Source organism: Littorina saxatilis, linkage group LG9 (assembly GCF_037325665.1).
Source record: "Littorina saxatilis isolate snail1 linkage group LG9, US_GU_Lsax_2.0, whole genome shotgun sequence".
In the NCBI taxonomy this organism is placed as follows: Eukaryota; Metazoa; Mollusca; class Gastropoda; order Littorinimorpha; family Littorinidae; genus Littorina; species Littorina saxatilis.
Genome location: NC_090253.1, coordinates 44,710,090 through 44,729,420, shown reverse-complemented (window position 1 = coordinate 44,729,420; position 19,331 = coordinate 44,710,090). Strand labels below are relative to the sequence as shown.

At 42.5% G+C, this 19,331-nt stretch overlaps 2 long non-coding RNA genes across 2 annotated transcripts; one reads left to right on the top strand and one right to left on the bottom strand.

Moving 5' to 3' along the window:
• Positions 1 to 234: 234 nt before the first annotated feature.
• On the top strand, positions 235 to 5,329 carry LOC138976200 (uncharacterized). The gene is made up of 2 exons (XR_011458900.1): positions 235 to 674; positions 2,082 to 5,329. It is a non-coding gene; the product is annotated as an uncharacterized lncRNA (long non-coding RNA).
• A 1,033-nt stretch (positions 5,330 to 6,362) lies between these two features.
• On the bottom strand, positions 6,363 to 8,075 carry LOC138976199 (uncharacterized). Its single transcript, XR_011458899.1, has 3 exons — positions 7,964 to 8,075; positions 6,968 to 7,673; positions 6,363 to 6,478 (listed from the first exon to the last, which is right to left on the bottom strand). It is a non-coding gene; the product is annotated as an uncharacterized lncRNA (long non-coding RNA).
• Between the last annotated feature and the right edge of the window lie 11,256 nt (positions 8,076 to 19,331).

Genomic DNA, 19,331 nt, shown 5'->3' with positions numbered 1-19,331 from the left:
CCATGCGGGAAAGCGAGATCTGTGCTGAAAATAACACGTTTTCAATTTCCGACAGCTTTCAATATATGGCATATTATTGAAAATGGAAACTACAGAAATGAAGTTGGATTCTTTGTCTTTTACCCCATGCCATTTGTTTGCAAAATGTGCTTGGATTGAATGCGTGTGCGTGAATCACAAATACTCTCTCCGGATTTTCGGACAGCCGTGACGCGACCGCCATTACTACTTGCTCTTCAACTTTTTGTGGTGTTTCCCTTTCGGCGTTGTATTTTCTAAAAATAGTTTCATTCAACGATCGGAAACCAGTGTCGACTGCTAAAGAAAGAGTCCCTTTTCTTTCTAGGGGGGGTATTTTTTAGATTAAATCGATGGTGGATTTTAGACATGGACAATAAAAAATTGCCCAACTTTAACCTTTCGTAACTTAAAAACAACTCAAACGATCGTAGTCGTAAAAGATGCGCTAGAAAGTCCGATTTCTTGTGAATCCTCCAAATATGGAAGTTTCCGTTTAAGATTCATGCGCGCGAAGCGCGAGCCAATCAAAACCGAGGACCTGCAAAACCGGTAAAATCCGTTGCGTTGATCGCGAGTCATGGCGGAGTATTCAAGCGAAGCGATGGTGACGCACGCTTCGAGACAATTTGTGGAAGAAATCAAACCCATCCTTGGTAAGTGTTGATGTTTTTCTGTTCATTTAGTGTTTAGAAGTTGATCTGTCGAACCATTCTGCTGAATTTAGCGTTTTGAGTGCGTAGTTTTCATTTTGATGATAGTAGTTTGTGCTGGGTCATTTTGTATTGGGTGTTGAAATGGGGGTACTCGATAAACGACCTAAGTTATTTTTTGCCTTTCGCCGTACATGTGATATATTTGTTTCAAACTAATCTTGAATTATTACTCCGATGGTTTTTGTTTCTCAGTTGTTGTTTTCTTGAGGATTAAATTAGGATTAAAAGGAATAATTGTTCCTTTGCTAAAACCGGAAGTGCAAGACTAGGCCTAGCAACGAGTAGCGTAGCTTACATGCACTGACCCTAGCGCATCTCCATTCCTTCTTCCTTTTCCCCCAGTTAATCAGAGTTTATGGTCCATCAAACTTGTGTGATTACTAATTTGTTTCTCATGACAAGCAAGGTGATATAATAAATTAGAAACGAGTTAAAAAATAACCAAATACATGACAGAAAAACAAAGCAAACTTTTGTTTTGGGACAAAAGTAAAACTGAAAGTAAACAGGCCTTCATGGTGGCTTCCAGTAAGTTCGTCACACGGTAGATTCGTCACCGGTCCCGGTAACTTCGCCACAGTAGTCCGAGCGCGGCTCTCTCTCTCTCTCTCTCTCTCTCTCTCTCTCTCTCCTCCTTCCACCCCTCCCTCTCCTCACATTGAGTTTCTCTGCCTCCTTGACAGTGAGGTTGAAGTCATAGGACTCCCTCTCTCTCTCTCTTGGTCGCGCGTGTGTGGGTGTTAGTCAGTGTGTGGGTGTGTGTGCGATGGTGTGTGTGAGTGTTTGTGCGTTTGTACGTGCGTGTGTGTGCGTGCGTGTCATGGATATGGGTGTATGTACGTCCGTCCGTCTCTCTCTCTCTCTCTCTCTCTCTCTCTCTCTCTCTCTCTCTCTCTCTCTCTCTCTCTCTCTCTCTCTCGCTCCCTCTCTCAGACTACATGCTTTTGAGAACTGCTCAATGAGTAGATCTCGGGTTGAGAACTGCTCAATGAGTAGATCTCGGGTTTTAAAATAACAACGCTCGGACTGTGTCGTCTGAAAACTGCTCAGTTGAGAACTGCACAATGAGTAGATCTCGGGTTTTAAAATAACAACTCTCTCTCTCTTTCTCTCTCTCTCTCTCTCTTTCTCTCTCTCTAAAAAATGTCAGTGAATCTTGAATCTCTCCCACAAATCAAACATCTGAAAGCATAAGCTCTAAGCTTAACACCCGCCCACCCCTGCCAGTAATTTCGTCACGGGTGACGAATCTACCGCGTGACGAACTTACTGGTAGCCTTCATGGTTTCAGTACAAAAATATTATGAACATAGTATTACATTTTTGTTTTGTTTGTGCGTGTTACAGATGATGCTCACTTCCAGCAAATGAAGTCTGCTTTCACACTCACAGCAACTGGAAGAGGTCGACCACCCAAACTTCAGCTGGTACCACTGACCAACAAGCTATTGTTGCAGCTGGATCTGCTTCGGTTGGAAACAGGGAGGGATTGGAGTGACCTGGTTTAATTTCTCCTCAAAGTGTTTGAGTGAACTTGCTGCAAGGACTTGAAATCAAGGCAGAAATTGAGGGAACAGTGAAAGAAGCAACAAAGCTGGGGAATAAGACTGGATTAGAACTAGAAGCATTTTTGGATATCGACGCAGGGCGTTGCATCATGGGCCGGAATGTTGGGGTTCATTTGCTGAAACATAGGATCACAAGAAACCACCTGCTCAATCCGGACCTTCTGGAAGACCTTGACCGTCCATCAGAACTTGTGAATGGCATGGTGCTCGATCTGATATCGTTCCACAAAAAGGAGAACCTATCGCTGACTTCTGCCAGATTCCTGCATCGGTTGTTTTTGGACACAACATTGTGCTTGCACCATTTTCTTCTTCTGGCAGAACATTCACAGTCGAATCTCCAGCAAACCTGCCTGCCATGTACACCTGTTTCAAGCAGTACTTGACTGACAACTTTGTTTGACTGACTTTGAAGAAGGGGTATATATGCATTTGACTGTCACTTCTCATCCGACTGTGCACTTTGCAAGAATTTAGTTTTCCCCAGAGAACTGTGAACAATGTTAGTAAATTTATCCCACATACGTGAGAGAGATAACCGTGAGATAAAAATCGTTCAAATCACACGTGTGTATATCATGTAAATGAGGTCAACCGGAAGGTCAAGCTATGTAAATTAGTAGTACATGGGATAAACCGGAAGGTCAAGCTAATCCTATCGAGGAAGGATATGCTTTGCTGTTGTTGTTCCTTTTGGTTTCTTTTATCCTGTGGCCACTGCTTTTCTTTTTATCTGGTATATTTTGAAGTGATGGGTTTGATTTCTTCCACAAATTGTCTCGAAGCGTGCGTCACCATTGCTTCGCTCGAATACTCCGCCATGACTCGCGATCAACGCAACGGATTTTACCGGTTTTGCAGGTACTCGGTTTTGATTGTTCGAATATTAAACTTAACAGTGTTGACAAAGGCGAACTACTTTGTCCTAGTTTGAGAGTGTGTGTCATGGCGGAGGAATGAATGTCAAATTGAGTAAAGTGGTTTGAAGTTCTAAAGCGGTTGATCCAAAGGCAATATCGCTGTCGGTGACTTTTAGTTAGATCTGGCACAGAAGTATATAATGTAGGATAAACAGAATACTACATGGCTTGCTGTGTCGTACCAGATTTACACTCGTTGCTTTTTCAAATAGTAAACAGCTCGCTTTCGCAGTTCACTATTTAAACAAGAAGGGCAAAGCCCATACGACTCACATCCTTGACCTTTACATGACCTTGACCTTCAGGGTCAAGGTCAAATAACTAAACCTAGCAATGACATCATACACATACTGCTTTACACATTTTTCCTACCAAAATACATGTGACCTTGACCCAAGGTCAAGGTCATCTAAGGTCATGCAACACAAAGCTGTTAATTCAAGACATAGGAAGTACAATGGTGCTTATTGGCTCTTTCTACCATGAGATATGGTCACTTTTAGTGGTTCACTACCTTATTTTGGTCACATTTCATAAGGGTCAAAGTGACCTTGATCATATGCGACCAAATGTGTCTCATGATGAAAGCATAACATGTGCCCCACATAATTTTTAAGTTTGAAACAGTTATCTTCCATAGTTCAGGGTCAAGGTCACTTCAAAATATGTATACAATCCAACTTTAAAGGACCCTTGCGACCTTGACCTTGAAGCAAGGTCAACCAAACTGGTGTCCAAAGATAGGGCTTACATTGCCCTGTATAGCATACATAGCTAAGGTTGCCATTCTCGATAACTTCAGAAGAAAATGTGAAAAATGGCCGTTTTTAAGACAACAATTACGGCCCCTGTGACCTTGAACTTGAAGTGAGGTCAAGTTGCCGCACATGTTTTTTGAGATCTTGTAACCATACACCATCAGGCCACATCAGGTGTTGATAGACTTAATAGTGTCCAAGAAATATCCAACGTTAAAGTTTTCCGGGCGGACGCCGGGACGGACGGACGGACGACTCGGGTGAGTACATAGACTCACTTTTGCTTCGCATGTGAGTCAAAAAAACAACTCGTGTAAATCTGGTACGACACAGCAAGCCATGTAGTATTCTCTAGATCTTACTTCAATCAATCAATCAATATGAGGCTTATATCGCGCATATTCCGTGGGTACAGTTCTAAGCGCAGGGATTTATATATATATTTTTTTAATTTAAAAAAAAAAAAATTTATGCAATTTATATCGCGCACATATTCAAGGCGCAGGGATAACAGTGACATTTTTATCTAAGCCTATACAATTTTGCCAGGAAAGACCCTTTTGTCAATCGTGGGATCTTTAACGTGCACACCCCAATGTAGTGTACTTGATTGAACACATATTTGTGAAGATAACATTGTAATCAATCTACACACCAAAAATCATGGCTGTATTTTCAGTAGTTTCTGAAATATTTCAATCTGAAATGTGCTACCCCCCTCTGGGGGGGGGGGGGGGGGGGGTTGTCCACTCTTGGGGGATTATTTTCAACATTACACTGAATTTTACTGATGTCTGTAAAGATTACACTGTAATCTATCTACACACCAAAATTTTTCGTTGTATCTTAAATAGTTTCTTAATTATTGGCCTTGAAGTGCGAAAAACTGTAATTTTCCTGTTTTTCCGCTTGACAAATTGAGGTTTTTGACATTTTTGAGGCTCTTATACTCCAAAAGCATTGAACTAAGCTGTCTGAAAAAAAATAGCCATGTTCTACACACATTTGTTTGGAATATGTGAAAGTTTCAGACAGCTGCTATACATATTGTGTGAATTGTGATGACCCAAAGTTGCCCTCCCGTGCAATTTTGCGATGGGTTTAATTGTGTTTTTCGTGAAGTTTGCATGCTTGCTGACAGAAGCCATATGAGATTAGAGGGCTAGAACTATGTGTTTTTTCTATTCTTGGTTGCTGATAACAGATCCTGAAAAGTTGAAAGGGCTGAGGATAACTATGTGGTACCCACATGCTGCTGAAGTTGCCCTATTTTACAGTTTTAAGCAGAGTCGCGACAGCGTATGTACTAAAATATCAAAATCTCAGGAACTAATAAAGGTATCCACTTACTTTTTTTGTGTTTTGCTTGTACTTTATTTTTCTTTCAAGACATCACAAAACATTCACTCTCACTTCAAAACCAAGTTTTGACTGCCGCTACCTAGTTTAAGGAGAAAAAAGATTATGCAGGGAGGAAGAACAGTAAGAACAACAGAATCAGCAGCAACATTCACTAATCTTACTCCACATAACACATAACACTGAATCTCAGTGAAGAGTTAGTGATCCAAATATTTTAATTAAACAGAGAGACACAGAGAGATTGAGAAGGAGACAACAGCTGTGCATGTGCGTGTGTGTTTGTGTGTGTGTGTGTGTGAGGGGAAATTTAGTCATTGAAAACTAAACACTTTCTACTCTTCAATATCAACAGTCATAGACATAAGATTAAGAGCCACTGGGAAAGTTGGACATGAACATGTATATGTTGCAGGTGAGGAGGGGGGGGGGGGGGGGCTGGAGGGTCTTTGTTGTTTGTAGATTATAACTTTAATAGCACAAATTCCTGTTTTGTAACACTGTTATGTATAAGTAGAAATGACTGTGGAATAACTTTCTTCTGTTATATCAGTATGATTATTTGCAAAGTTACCCGGATCATTGTGGCATCCTCTTAATTCTATCACGTCTGAGACTTTAGTAGACGTGCCTGTAGAGGGAAGGGATGGGGGAGGGGGTGGAGGGTGGGCATAGAGAGTGTCGGTGTAATATGAAGGAGGGAGGGGAGAACCATTGGTAAATAAAACTCTTATAATATCAACAGTTCTGAAACTATTTGAGCACGAGTTTCCCATTACCACACAAAGGTGCAGATAGCAACAGATGTTACACTGAGAGTGGGGGGGGGGGGGACTTTTAGAGGGTTAGTTGTTGGACTGTAGTATCTGAATAGCAGTGCTATGGGGTGAGGGTGGTGCTGGGGCGGAGTATGTATCGTATGTAACTTGAATTGGATATTAATAAGCATGATCACTCAGACTAGAGCTAAAGACGGTGTTAATCTTCACAGACATTACATAATATGAATTCACAAGCACGTACCTTTTGTTTTGCCCTTGAGTTTGGTAGAAGGCAATATTGAGTGTCGAACACAAGTTGCATTGATCACTGACACTGCGTCACCCTGCGGTCAATCTCCTCTGATCTGCAGATTGCACCTGCACAAACCCAAACAATGTTATGATCGCAAAAAGCCTGCATAGCCAATGGATCTAAGAACACAAACACTCGATGGATCTAATTAGAGAGTCTGCAAACGAGTCATTTTACGTTGGAAATTCAATGACAATCTGTCAGTCAATGAAGCATAGATCTGTCCCTGCGATTGTTTTTTGCAAGCAGATACATGTTTGAACTTCACTTATCCCGTTATCATTCAACAAATTGATATCTTGCATGATGAATTTTGTGCCGAGGAGCTGAACAAACAATCAAAATCAAGCAAGTGGTACATTCAGAAGACAAACTTCAGTCGCAAAAAACAAACTGACGAGAAAGAACCTAGCTTAATTACTGCTGTATTGATTTCGGCCAAACCAACGCATTTGCATACTGAAGTCATTCCTCCTTTGATTCCAATCATTGTACATGATCTTAATGCAAAAATATATACGAAAACAAGCTGATCGAAATGAGTAACATTGCACCTGCATTGAGTCGATTGACTGTACTGCAAAAGCGAAGGTCGTCTGCGACTGGAGATTTCGAAGTTGAACAGCAGCGTTTCTTCACACTCAGCTGTTGGCTTCCTCGGAAAAGTGAAAAGCGTGACTTGAAATCTAGCGGAAACCACATTGTATCTTTCCGTTTCGGTATTCTTGTGTACTAAAATCCATGAAAAATTTCTTTCGAAAAAGGCGGCCGTCGTTATTTGGGATGCCACCTAGTGTCACACTACTATTTCCGGAGAAAGTGATGAGTGCGCTGATTGGCTGCACCGCTGCACCGGAGCCAAAAAATAGAAACGTGTCCTATTCCTTGCTCCGCACCGCACACACAACTTTCTCCACTCCTGCAACGGAAGTAGCGTCATCTCTCCGCCTGGTGCAGCCTACTCCACCCTTGCTCCGCTTGCTCCACCTGTGTGTGAGCCCCGCTTTAGCTTTGTTGTGCCACTGAGTGGACGGCCTGTAATTAGTTCATAGTCTCCACAACTGCTCCGTAGAATGTAGTGCCGTCTGGCGTGGCTACGAAGCAGGGAAAAGTGGAGACATCAGGCGCCTCACTCAGTCGCTGGTTAGCCGGTTAGCTGGTTACATCACACGATCCGGTTACAGCGTCCGCAGACAACAGCGTCCCGCAGATAGGCAGCAAAAACAGCCAGCAACAGTTGTAGGTAGAAATGAAGAAAGGCTGCAACAAAAAGCCTCGGTGCACTAGACATGTCATGCTACCCCTCACACCCCACCTTTAAACATGCCACCCTGACATATTTCATCGAGCACGTGGGCCTGCACAAACGGACTTTTACAACAACAAATCAGCTATTTTCCTTCCTTCTCTCCATATCTGCAAAAACCATATACAAATTAGTATTTTAGCGTCACAAAGAGCAAATTATGCGCTAACCTGGAAAGAACAACAGAGAGTATTTCATTCCACAAACACAGACTCGTCAACAGCGTTAAATAATGATTTATTACCTCAAAAGCCTATGTAGGTAGCACTCTCATTGAAGCGAAAACCGCTTCCTCCTTTGAATGGCACCTGTTCGTCAACAGCGATATCCCATTCACCCTCTTGCCGAGTCCTTTATGCGGTGAAATTACTTTCCCGCACGGCGCAGAGAATTTGACGACCCGTCAACGTCAGACCGCATGTGAACGGAGAGAAAGTGGTCTCGAACTGAAGTTTTCCTGAAGCCCTCCTGTACATATGCAGAGCGGCGCGTTGAATATCAATGCAGAACTCAAAGCGATGAAGTCCATCAAACTAGCAGGAAATATAAGACACCGACCGTTCTCCCCAGCGGTGAGTTTTCGAGTGTCCAGTTAACATGTCTCAGACAGACAACCTTGACGAAATCACGTGACTAACCCTGTCACATACACCAGTTCAGTCATCGACAATTCTGCCTCGACAGCAGAAATAACCCCCGTGAAATCCGTGCAACACAAAATATCCGTGTTCGTTCTGCGCTGTCAGCAAAACCCACAACCGTTGACAGAAAGCACAGGCGCTTTCTATCGCAATTGACCATGAGAAGGCACCCCACCGAGTGACACTTTCTTGATCCATGTCACTAGATCGTGACACTGTTGACGTGAGGCAGCTCGCGGATGTTGGTCCAGGGCAGCTCGAAGCTCTGCTGAGCTGACGGCGAGTTCGTTGACTGGGACCTGCAGCCTGCTTAACCCGGCACTCCTCTCTTTGGAAACAGGAGTTGCTTGGTCAGCCACCACATCGACATCTTCCCTCATCCACCTGAGAGCTTCGGCACGGACAGCAGCAAAAGTGACAGCCTCACGCCCTCGCACAAAGCGCAGCAGATCTCGTCGTAGAGGATGCAAAAACAGTCCATGGCTGAAATGATCCCGGAGAGCATCATCTGTTAATGTATCAGGAACAACAGCATTAATCTTGACATGCAGAGACTGCAAACTGTGGGCGTATAAAAGAGGGCCCTCCTCTTGTCCCTGGTAGCGCATGAAGAATGACGAAAGCAGTGAAGAAATGCTGGCGTGGTCTCCAAACATGTCCTGTAGAATGGTCAGGACTAGGTCAGCCGTAGCTGTCGCCTGAGGGGGGTGCAGGTTAACCTCCTTCCTCGCAGCCCCAGCGAGGGACTGGATCAACCACTCTGCTCCCTCCCCTCCAAGTGCCGCCATGTTGAAGTAGGAAATGACGCGACGTGCCTCGGTGGTGAAATGGTCCAGGTGACAGCCATCATCACCGCTTGTGAAGACAGGAAGCCTGGGAGGGGGAAATACCTGCCAATGGGGTCGTGGAGCCACGTCGACCGCCATCTTTCCAAATTCTCAACGTCGACCGCCATCTTCCCAAATTCTCAACCTTCGTCTGTCCAAGTAGGCAATATCGACATCTCTTTCTCTTCTTCAGCTAGAAACCTCGGCTTCACCATCTCCTCAGACATGACACTCAACAAGCACATCTCCAACATCTGTAGGTCCGCATACTTTGAACTCCGCAAGATCGCAACCATCCGCCATACTCTGTCCGTTCAAACTACAAACACTCTAGTCTGCTCTCTTGTTCTTTCTAAACTTGACTACTGTAACTCTCTTCTCTCTGGCTGTCCACTCTACCTCCTGCACAAACTACAGAAAGTTCAAAATTCTGCAGCACGCCTGATCCTCAAAGCACGAAAAAAAGATCATGTCACACCACTTCGCCGCACACTCCACTGGTTACCCATCCAAGCCCGCATTGAATACAAACTGTCCACTCTCTGCTTTCACTTCTTCTCTGCCTCGTCTCCTGCTTATTTCTCTGAACTTCTCACTGTATACACTCCTGCTAGACAACTCCGCTCCTCTTCTGATAGCCGCACCCTAGTCATCCCACACACAAAATCAAAAGCATATGGACAACGCACTTTTGCATTTTGCGCATCTACTCAATGGAACTCTCTCCCCTCTCACATTCGCCACTCTCAGTCAGTACAGTCATTCAAGCGAGCACTCAAAACTCACCTCTTCCAGAAACACAACTCCTAAAGTCGCAACATTTTGCCATCCTGTTCTGTAACGGTTCCATCTCTATTCAGCTTGTTATTTTTGTCTTTTGTTTTAAATTATTATAAGTATAATTTTTCACTGCAGTAGTCCTTTAACTTTAACCCTTAGCTGTAGGCTAGATATGCACAAGTCATGTCGGTGCCACATAATGCTGACACACATGTTCCTGTGCATAGTTTATGGATAACGTGTAGTTGGGAAGTTAAGAGTAGAAATAATTAGTATTTAGTGTAGGAGGAGGGTTGGGGTGGGTAGGGAGGGGGTGGGTATGGTTTACTTTGAGCAGGTCGGTTTCAGTTTTAATAAACAATTTTAGAGAATTGTGTATCTTATATTTGAGTCTTTCGTGTTTTAGACATTGATGCATTTAATAGTTTTAACGAGTTGCCTTTTGTTTTATCATTCTGGTGTTTATCTAGCTGTGCTGTGTATCTTATAAGAAGTTCTTAAAAGTTCGAAGTTATTTTAGCATATAGGTTTTTTTTTTATGGTCTTAACAGTTAAACATGTATTACGTTATCATCAAGATTCATGCTTTGTTAGCACTAAGCAGTTGTTTTAATCAGTCTGGTTTTCTCTTGTTTTCATCTTATGAACATTCTAAATGTTAGACTAGCTTATTGTCTTGTACAGAATAACAACTGTGTGAATGGTGCTATACTGAATGAAAGAGTGTGACATGAAGTTCTTGTACATCATTGTAAAGAGTGTGAATGACGTTTTAGTTTAGATGTCAAGCGCTTAGAGCAAGCCTTTTTAACGAAAGTTTTTGATTTAGCGCTATATAAATGTTCTTCTTATTATTATTATCTTGGATGTGCAGAGTCCGTCCTACACTGCTTTCTGATGTTAAACTACGGCGTCTCTACTTCCTGAACCCTGCTCGCATGCGCCAGATGTGATAGGGTGGAGTGGAAGGGAGAAAATAGGCCAGGAAGCATAAATGAGACGCCAAGACAGAGGTTGCGATAACATGACTTTTAATTTACGTACACCAGAAAGCAGACACCAGAAAGCAGTGTAGTTCCTTCCTCAATATACAGCCGCACACAACTCGTCGGAACTTAAATTACGATCCCGGTCGAAAGTCACTTCGCTGATATAAACCCAGCTCTAAAACGTTTGTTCAACTGAACACACACACAAAGTCTCTCTAAACAACCCTCGAATCACTCCTTCGCCAAAATACAGTTATAACGGCCCAAACTACAATACTTGCATTGATTATTACAGAAACACAAACATCGTTCAACTACAACTAAAACATCACAATCCAAGATACGCACACTGACACGTCTTCACACTTCGAAATCACACCGGGTACTCTTCTAGCCCACGCTATTATTCTGACTCACGCGCGCACCCGTTCAAACAATCAACCAATAAGAAACCAGCCTCCATACACACCTACAATTAGCTACAACACACAATAATCCTAGCGGGAGACACAACTTGGGTCAGGGGAAGATAATAGCCGACAGGGAGTAAAAAAAAAGGGACAACAGTACATGAAATCGCCACACGGCTACACATGAGTCATGAGTGCCTGGTTCCAATGTGCGTGACTGTGATACGCGGTGTTCTACCGGAAACATCAAGCAACGCGTACAATATTATTTTTTCTGGAAAAGTCTGCCATAAATTCAAGACATTGGTACCTAACTCACGATCGTATTCATCCACAAAATAACTTCAGCTTACTTTTTCAGCCCAAGAAGAAAACGTTTTTTTTTCGGATGGATATGTTTCACTTAAAAAACAAGAGGCGAAGCCTTCAAGGCTCACGTAAGAAATCAACAAACAGTAACACAAACTCAATCACTCCGTCACACACACACACACACACACACACACACACACACACACACACACACACACACACACACACACACACACACACACACACACACACACACACACACACACACACACAGTAAGCATAGGTGACACGGTGCAAAAGTGCGAGACACTAGATCTAGATCTGTCTGTCTGTAGCCTACTTACGGGGACACGACTGCCAGATGGCCAGATCGACACTGCGCATTCGACAGCGCTGCGCTTCCTCGCGCAGACACTGGAAACACGCTGTGCAGATTAACCTGTAGGAAATCTCCTTTGGTATCTTCTTTATCTATTTTTCTGGAGCTACGAAACCGAACAATGTGAAATCGTCTTCTCCGAATCGGCGAACTGCAGCTCGGTGATAACTGTATCTATACCACAATCCTTCACGCGATCTGACCTAACCTTGACCCCTGACCTGGTCTACATACCACACACGACACAAACCAGTCACCTGTTTTAACCCCCCCAAAACCGCCCACCACCCGTTTTCTTTGAATACACACTTTAATTGTTAAAAGGACTGTAATTGTTGCTGTAGAAACGTTTTCGACACACAGTTTTATAGCGCTACGCTTTCTCCCCCGAAAGCGGCGTATGGCTGCCTAATTGGCGGAGTAAAAACGGTCATACACATAAAAGCTGTGGGAGTTTCAGCCCATGAACGAGCAAACAAACATAGCGCTACACTAAGCACGTGAAAAAGATTGTGCTTTTCGGGGAAAAGGGGGTGGTTTTAAAAACATACGACAGCAATTGACCCAAAAAATCGGCTTCGCTAATATGTGGGTAATATTTGTGACCCTCCACCACGAAATGAGTCGCATGTCACATCGCGCGGTTCTGCGCTAGGCTTAATGTGAGTCCGGGGAGTGTCTGCATGGTAACAGTGTGAGGGTGACCTTAGTCACAGGCTTATAACTCAAACAGTTTTCGCTCTTTTCTAAAACGCTTTTTACCACTGGATAGAGCATAAACAACTCTTTATGAGAATGTACAATATTAATATGAAAATCATGCAAAGGTGACATGCGACTCATTCCGTGGTGGAGGGTCACGATTTTGTCTGTGACATTTTCAGAGTGTGTTAAAACAAGTGTGAAAAAATAGAGAAATCTACCGGACTGACCTTCTGATACAGAATTGTGGATATGATGACATGCCAAGCATCACATACACGAAGACAACACACTTGTGCGGGGGGGGGGGGGGGGGGGCAGTTAGTGAGATCGTGCACAATACTATACCTAGTACTAGTGGTTACCTGATAATACCTGAACTACCACAAAGACGTTTTGCATATATGATAGTACGTACATCCTCGATCATTTCTTTTTGAGTTGTAAATCGCATAACACTTAATCATCGCGACATTTAAACAAGTCGCGTAAGGCGAAAATACAATATTTAGTCAAGTAGCTGCCATTTTTCAGCAAGACCGTATACTCGTAGCATCGTCAGTCCACCGCTCATGGCAAAGGCAGTGAAATTGACAAGAAGAGCGGGGTAGTAGTTGCGCTAAGAAGGATAGCACGCTTTTCTGTACCTCTCTTTGTTTTAACTTTCTGAGCGTGTTTTTAATCCAAACATATCATATCTATATGTTTTTGGAATCAGGAACCGACAAGGAATAAGATGAAAGTGTTTTTAAATTGATTTGGACAATTTAATTTTGATAATAATTTTTATATCTTTAATTTTCAGAGCTTGTTTTTAATCCAAATATAACATATTTATATGTTTTTGGAATCAGCAAATGATGGAGAATTAGATAAACGTAAATTTGGATCGTTTTATAAATTTTTATTTTTTTTTACAATTTTCAGATTTTTAATGACCAAAGTCATTAATTAATTTTTAAGCCACCAAGCTGAAATGCAATACCGAACCCCGGGCTTCGTCGAAGATTACTTGACCAAAATTTCAACCAATTTGGTTGAAAAATGAGGGCGTGACAGTGCCGCCTCAACTTTCACGAAAAGCCGGATATGACGTCATCAAAGACATTTATCAAAAAAATGAAAAAAACGTTCGGGGATTTCATACCCAGGAACTCTCATGTCAAATTTCATAAAGATCGGTCCAGTAGTTTGGTCTGAATCGCTCTACACGCACGCACGCACACACACACACACACACACATACACACACACATACACCACGACCTTCGTTTCGATTCCCCCTCGATGTTAAAATATTTAGTCAAAACTTGACTAAATATAAAAAGCATTATATTGTGATTCGAAATCCGCGGGGGGGGAGGGGGTGGTGGAGCAGTTAGTGTTATCGTGCACAATACTGTACCTAGTAGTTACCTGATATTACTTAAACTACAACAAAGACGTTTTGCATAATTATGTTACCTTCTTTTTGAGTTGTAAATCGCATGACTTTTAATCATCTCGACATGTAAAAAGCATGATTAAATATTTTATGATTCGAAATCCGAGCTACCACGTTCCTTCTAAAGCATGCTACAACACGAAAGAAACGGTGTATAATAATAATAATTGTCAGTAAGTACTGGTGTCACATGACTGATGTGAACCAGTTGATTGGCTAATGGTGATGCGCTAAAACTGTTAGCGCACTCTTGGAGTGCGCTAACTTTTCCACAGAGCGTATTCTTCCGCCCTTTGCCTGAGCGAGACTGTAGTCTCATCCTGAGAATTAATTAATGACATGTAGCTTATATTCTCCACAATACCAAAATACCATAAATTTCCTGCTTCTCAATTAAAGCAGAAGTTATTTTTTTCTGACAGATTGCATGTGCCTGTGCCACAGTTGCCACTGATCTAAAAATAAAACCCGCTGTGTCTAATTACATTTAGTCAAGTTTTGACTAAATGTTTTAACATAGAGGGGGGAATCGAGACGAGGGTCGTGGTGTATGTGTGTCTGTGTGTCTGTGTGTCTGTCTGTATGTGTGTGTGTGTAGAGAGATTCAGACTAAACTACTGGGCCGATTTTTATGAAAGTTTACATGAGAGTTCCTGGGTATGATATCCCCGGACGGGTTTTTCATTTTTTCGATAAATACCTTTGATGACGTCATATCCGGCTTTTTGTAAAAGTTGAGGTGGCACTGTCACACCCTCATTTTTCAATCAAATTGATTGAAATGTTGGCAAAGCAATCTTCGACGAAGCCCGAGGTTTGGTATTGCATTTCAGCTTGGTGGCTTAAAAACTAATGAGTGAGTTTGGTCATTAAAAATCAAAAACTTGTAATTAAAATTATTTTTTTATTAAACGATCCAAAAACAATTTCATCTTATTCTTCGTCATTTTCTGATTCCAAAAACATATACATATGTTATATTTGGATTAAAAACACGCTCAGAAAGTTAAAACGAAGAGAGGTACAGTAAAGCGTGCTATGAAGCACAGCGCAATCGCTACCGCGCCAAACAGGCTCGTCACTTTCACTGCCTTTTGCACTAGCGGCGGACTACGTTCAGTTTCATTCTGTGAGTTCCACAGCTTGACTAAATGTAATAATTTCGCCTTACGCGACTTGTTTTTCAGTTTCGACTTGCGAAGAATCTTCTAATAATTATGCCGTAGCTTATTATCCACATTACCAAATGATGAGTTAGTACGGTATACAATTCCCAGCAGCTAACAGAAAACACAAGTGTTATTCCGATAACGTACCAGCTAGATCAGCACTTTGGAATATATACGTAGCAGACTAGATTACACTGAAATACGACTGCATCAGTTCAGTAAATGAATGGTTTCCGAATTATTATTTCAAGGCAAGAACAATCGGAATCGAAAACGTGTAGGGTTTAGAACGTCCGTACCATATATGACTTACTAGAATGAATACCCGCTTCGCCGGGTAGCCGGCGAAGCCGGGAAGAAGTACTTAGAGCCGTACGCCGGCTTCGCCGGGTCCGAACAATGGACCCGCCAAGCTTAGGTCCCTCCCAGATTCGTGGAATGGGAACAGCACGAAAATGATTCAGTGGCCATAATGCCATTCCTGACCATATCGAGTCCCATCCTTGTCGACGAATGAAACCGTGTTAATCACCTTTGGAGGCGAACTCCACTCAAACAGGATTGAGCAATTTATAGCTTATCTGTAAGCCCTTTTGAACTGTTATGGCTTTTCAAAGGAAGGCCAGTACATACAAATACACAAAAGCCGCCAGACCACATCACAAACAGAACTGAACAATCCCCAGGTGTTGCTCACATAGAGACACACACACACACACACACACACACACACACACACACACACAAACACAGAGAAGCCGTATCTATAGAGAGATAGATGACAGTGTATTTTTCGCGTGGCTACAAATTGATTCGACCTTTGCACTTTTACAGTGAGGATAATTTACGGGTCCAATTTACGTTCTGGACACTGCGGTGACCTTCTAAAAATAGTAACAGAACGCCGGGAATATCCGAAGACGCCCCACTCATACTATAGTGCACCATACGAAGGAAGGGAGGTAAACGCTGAAAACCTGGAGAAGATGAGAAGATAAGGAAGAGTTACTTATAATGGTGAAATGAACACAAAAACCAAAATCGGTTCAGCGCTGCGCGCTGAGAGCACGTGTTGAAATATCTTGTCGATGATATTGTGTCCGGGGTGTAGCTGAATACGGTGTCCAAATTTGAAAAAGATCCACCGAGAACTTTGGCTTTGGTGTGTCGGTATGGGGGCCCGGGTAGCTGAGGTGGAACCAAAATCGGTTCAGCGCTGCGCGCTGAGAGCACGTGTTGAAATATCGACCAGGTTGTGTCCTGTCCCGGGTCTACCTGAATATGCCCACCAAATTTGAAGCAGATCCATCGAGAACTTTGGCCGTGCATCGCGAACTCACACACAGACACACACGGACACAAGTCGTATATATAGATTGCCAGCCTGCCTCATGCGTGCAGACTCAGTGCAACGTGACGAGCAATTTTTGTTTTTGGAATGCCGCAGTGGTTCGATTGCCCTAGCCTAGCAGACGACATTTTGTTTGTTTGTTTATTTGTTGCTTAACGTCCAGCCGACTACGCAGAGCCATATCAGGACGAGGAAGGGGGGGATGAAGGGGGCCACTTGTCAAGCGATTCCTGTTTACAAATGCACTAACCCATTACTTGTGTCCCAGCAGGCTTTAGTAAAACTAAATTAATACCTACTGGAAGATTACCAGTTTCCAGTATGTTAAAATAGGCTTAACCTATCTACTGCTGGACTTACATCAGAACACTAACAGATTAAACTATACATGAATCGCAAGACAAGCGGCAAGAGAAGAGATTTTTGGAAAAAATACAGGTGAATGAGCAAGAAGGCAGAAAAAAGAAAAGAATTCATGAAGAAAAAGAGAGCATGACAGGAAAGAGGAACCAAAAATCTACCTAACAGCAAACTAGAAAGCTCCTGCGGTTCCAAAAACAGGAGGGGCTTTTAATTGCATAAACCGCAGTGCCCCACTGCGGGAAGCAGACGACATAAACCCCGCTCAGCAAACTAACATGTTGGGCAAATGTGAACGAAAAAACGATGGGGATATAATACGTGTAGGGTTCAGAGCATTCTTACCGTTCATATTTAGTACCAGACTCCCCGATGAGTGAAGATACCACACGAGAAACATGCCACATTAATTTTGAAAATGTACTAACTGTCGACCTTGGGGGTTAGCCAATTCAAGGGGACTCACTCTGCACAGTCAATCCGTCGAAGCTCGACTTGAGGTTTCGAATCGCAAATAACTAAGAACACAGTCCTTTCTCCGAGTTCAAATAAGGTCTCTCTGAAAGATCATCACTGTTTTGCTTAACGCTACACTGGAATTTACCAACAGAAATTAAAACAAGAGTTTGCGTGTGATGAAAGCACGACACACTTGAGACAGCCCACACAAAAGTATATCTTCTATACGACCTGACCACACAGTTATGCCTATTCAAATGCGCGTAGCAACATGTGCGTGTTGTATCTTCTTTTTTTCTCTGGCGGTACCGACAATATCGTTATTGAAACAATCCCAGTGCACTAAGGGATTTATAGAGCAAATCTCGAAAATAATTATTGAACTCAGCGCTATGCGCTTCATTCAATAATGAATTTTCTCTATTTGCTCTATAAATCCCTTAGTGCACTGGGATGTCTCAATAACTTAAAAAATAATACTAATAATGATAATACTAATACGCAAATAACAAAAACAGTCACACACCACACGACCAAACAGGTTTCTTGTTTGTTTTGAGGTTGGTTTTTTTTCCTTGTTTGTTTGTGGCTTTTTGCGGTGGCGGGGGTGTTTTTGTTTTTGTTTTTGTTTTCCTTGCATTGGGAACCAACCGGTTCCTACGCACAAAAACAAGCAAACAAGAAAAACCTCAAAACAAACAAAAAACCTATTTGCTCGTGTGGGAAAAGTCAGGCCTCACCAGAGCAGAGAGTATGTTACCTGACATTATCTGAAAGTTTACAAAGACAAGGTAATCATGATGCCTTCTGGCTTATTTGTGTCGGAGTTGAAAATCGCTTGACAATAACCCCCCTGCCATTATAAAGCAAATATTACGAAAATGCTCTAAATGACATTTCGAGCTCCCGTTTTCACTTGATACAAACAATTTTGTCAATGCAAACAAGGCATTGTCCATCTCCCCCTTGAAGTGTATCTCCACACAATATGTGACCCTCCACCACGGAATGAGTCGCATGTCACCTTTTCATGATTTTCATATTTTTACATTTTCTTAGAGTGTTTTTTATTCTCTATCCAGTGGTGAAAACCGATTTAGAAAAGAGCGAAAACTTTTCGAGTTATAAGCCTGTGACTATGGTGACCCTCACACTGTTACTAGACACCCCCGGTACTTATATTATGCCTAGCGCAGAACCGCGTGAGGTGACATGCGACTCATTTCGTGGTGGAGGGTCACATATTATTAAATATTTGAAAGAGATTAGGATTTTTAACAAGATTTGAAGTTCGGACAATAAAGAATCTAAATTTTAAGATACCTTCCGCGTGTTACTGTGACACGCTTTTGTTTTAAACAAGGTTTAATTCAATTAAACATGATACAATAATAAAACGAGAAATAATAGGAACACAAGGACTGGGTGGCCGAGTGGTAACGCACTTGCGCTCGGAAGCGAGAGGTTGCGAGTTCGACCCTGGGTCAGGGCGTTAGCAATTTTCTCCCCCCTTTCCTAACCTAGGTGGTGGGTTCAAGTGCTAGTCTTTCGGATGAGACGAAACACCGAGGTCCCTTCGTGTACACTACATTGGGGTGTGCACGTTAAAGATCCCACGATTGACAAAAGGGTCTTTCCTGGCAAAATTGTATAGGCATAGATAAAAAAAAAATGTCCACCAAAATACCCGTGTGACTTGGAATAATAGGCCGTGAAAAGTAGGATATGCGCCGAAATGGCTGCGATCTGCTGGTCGATGTGAATGCCGGTGATGTATTGTGTAAAACAT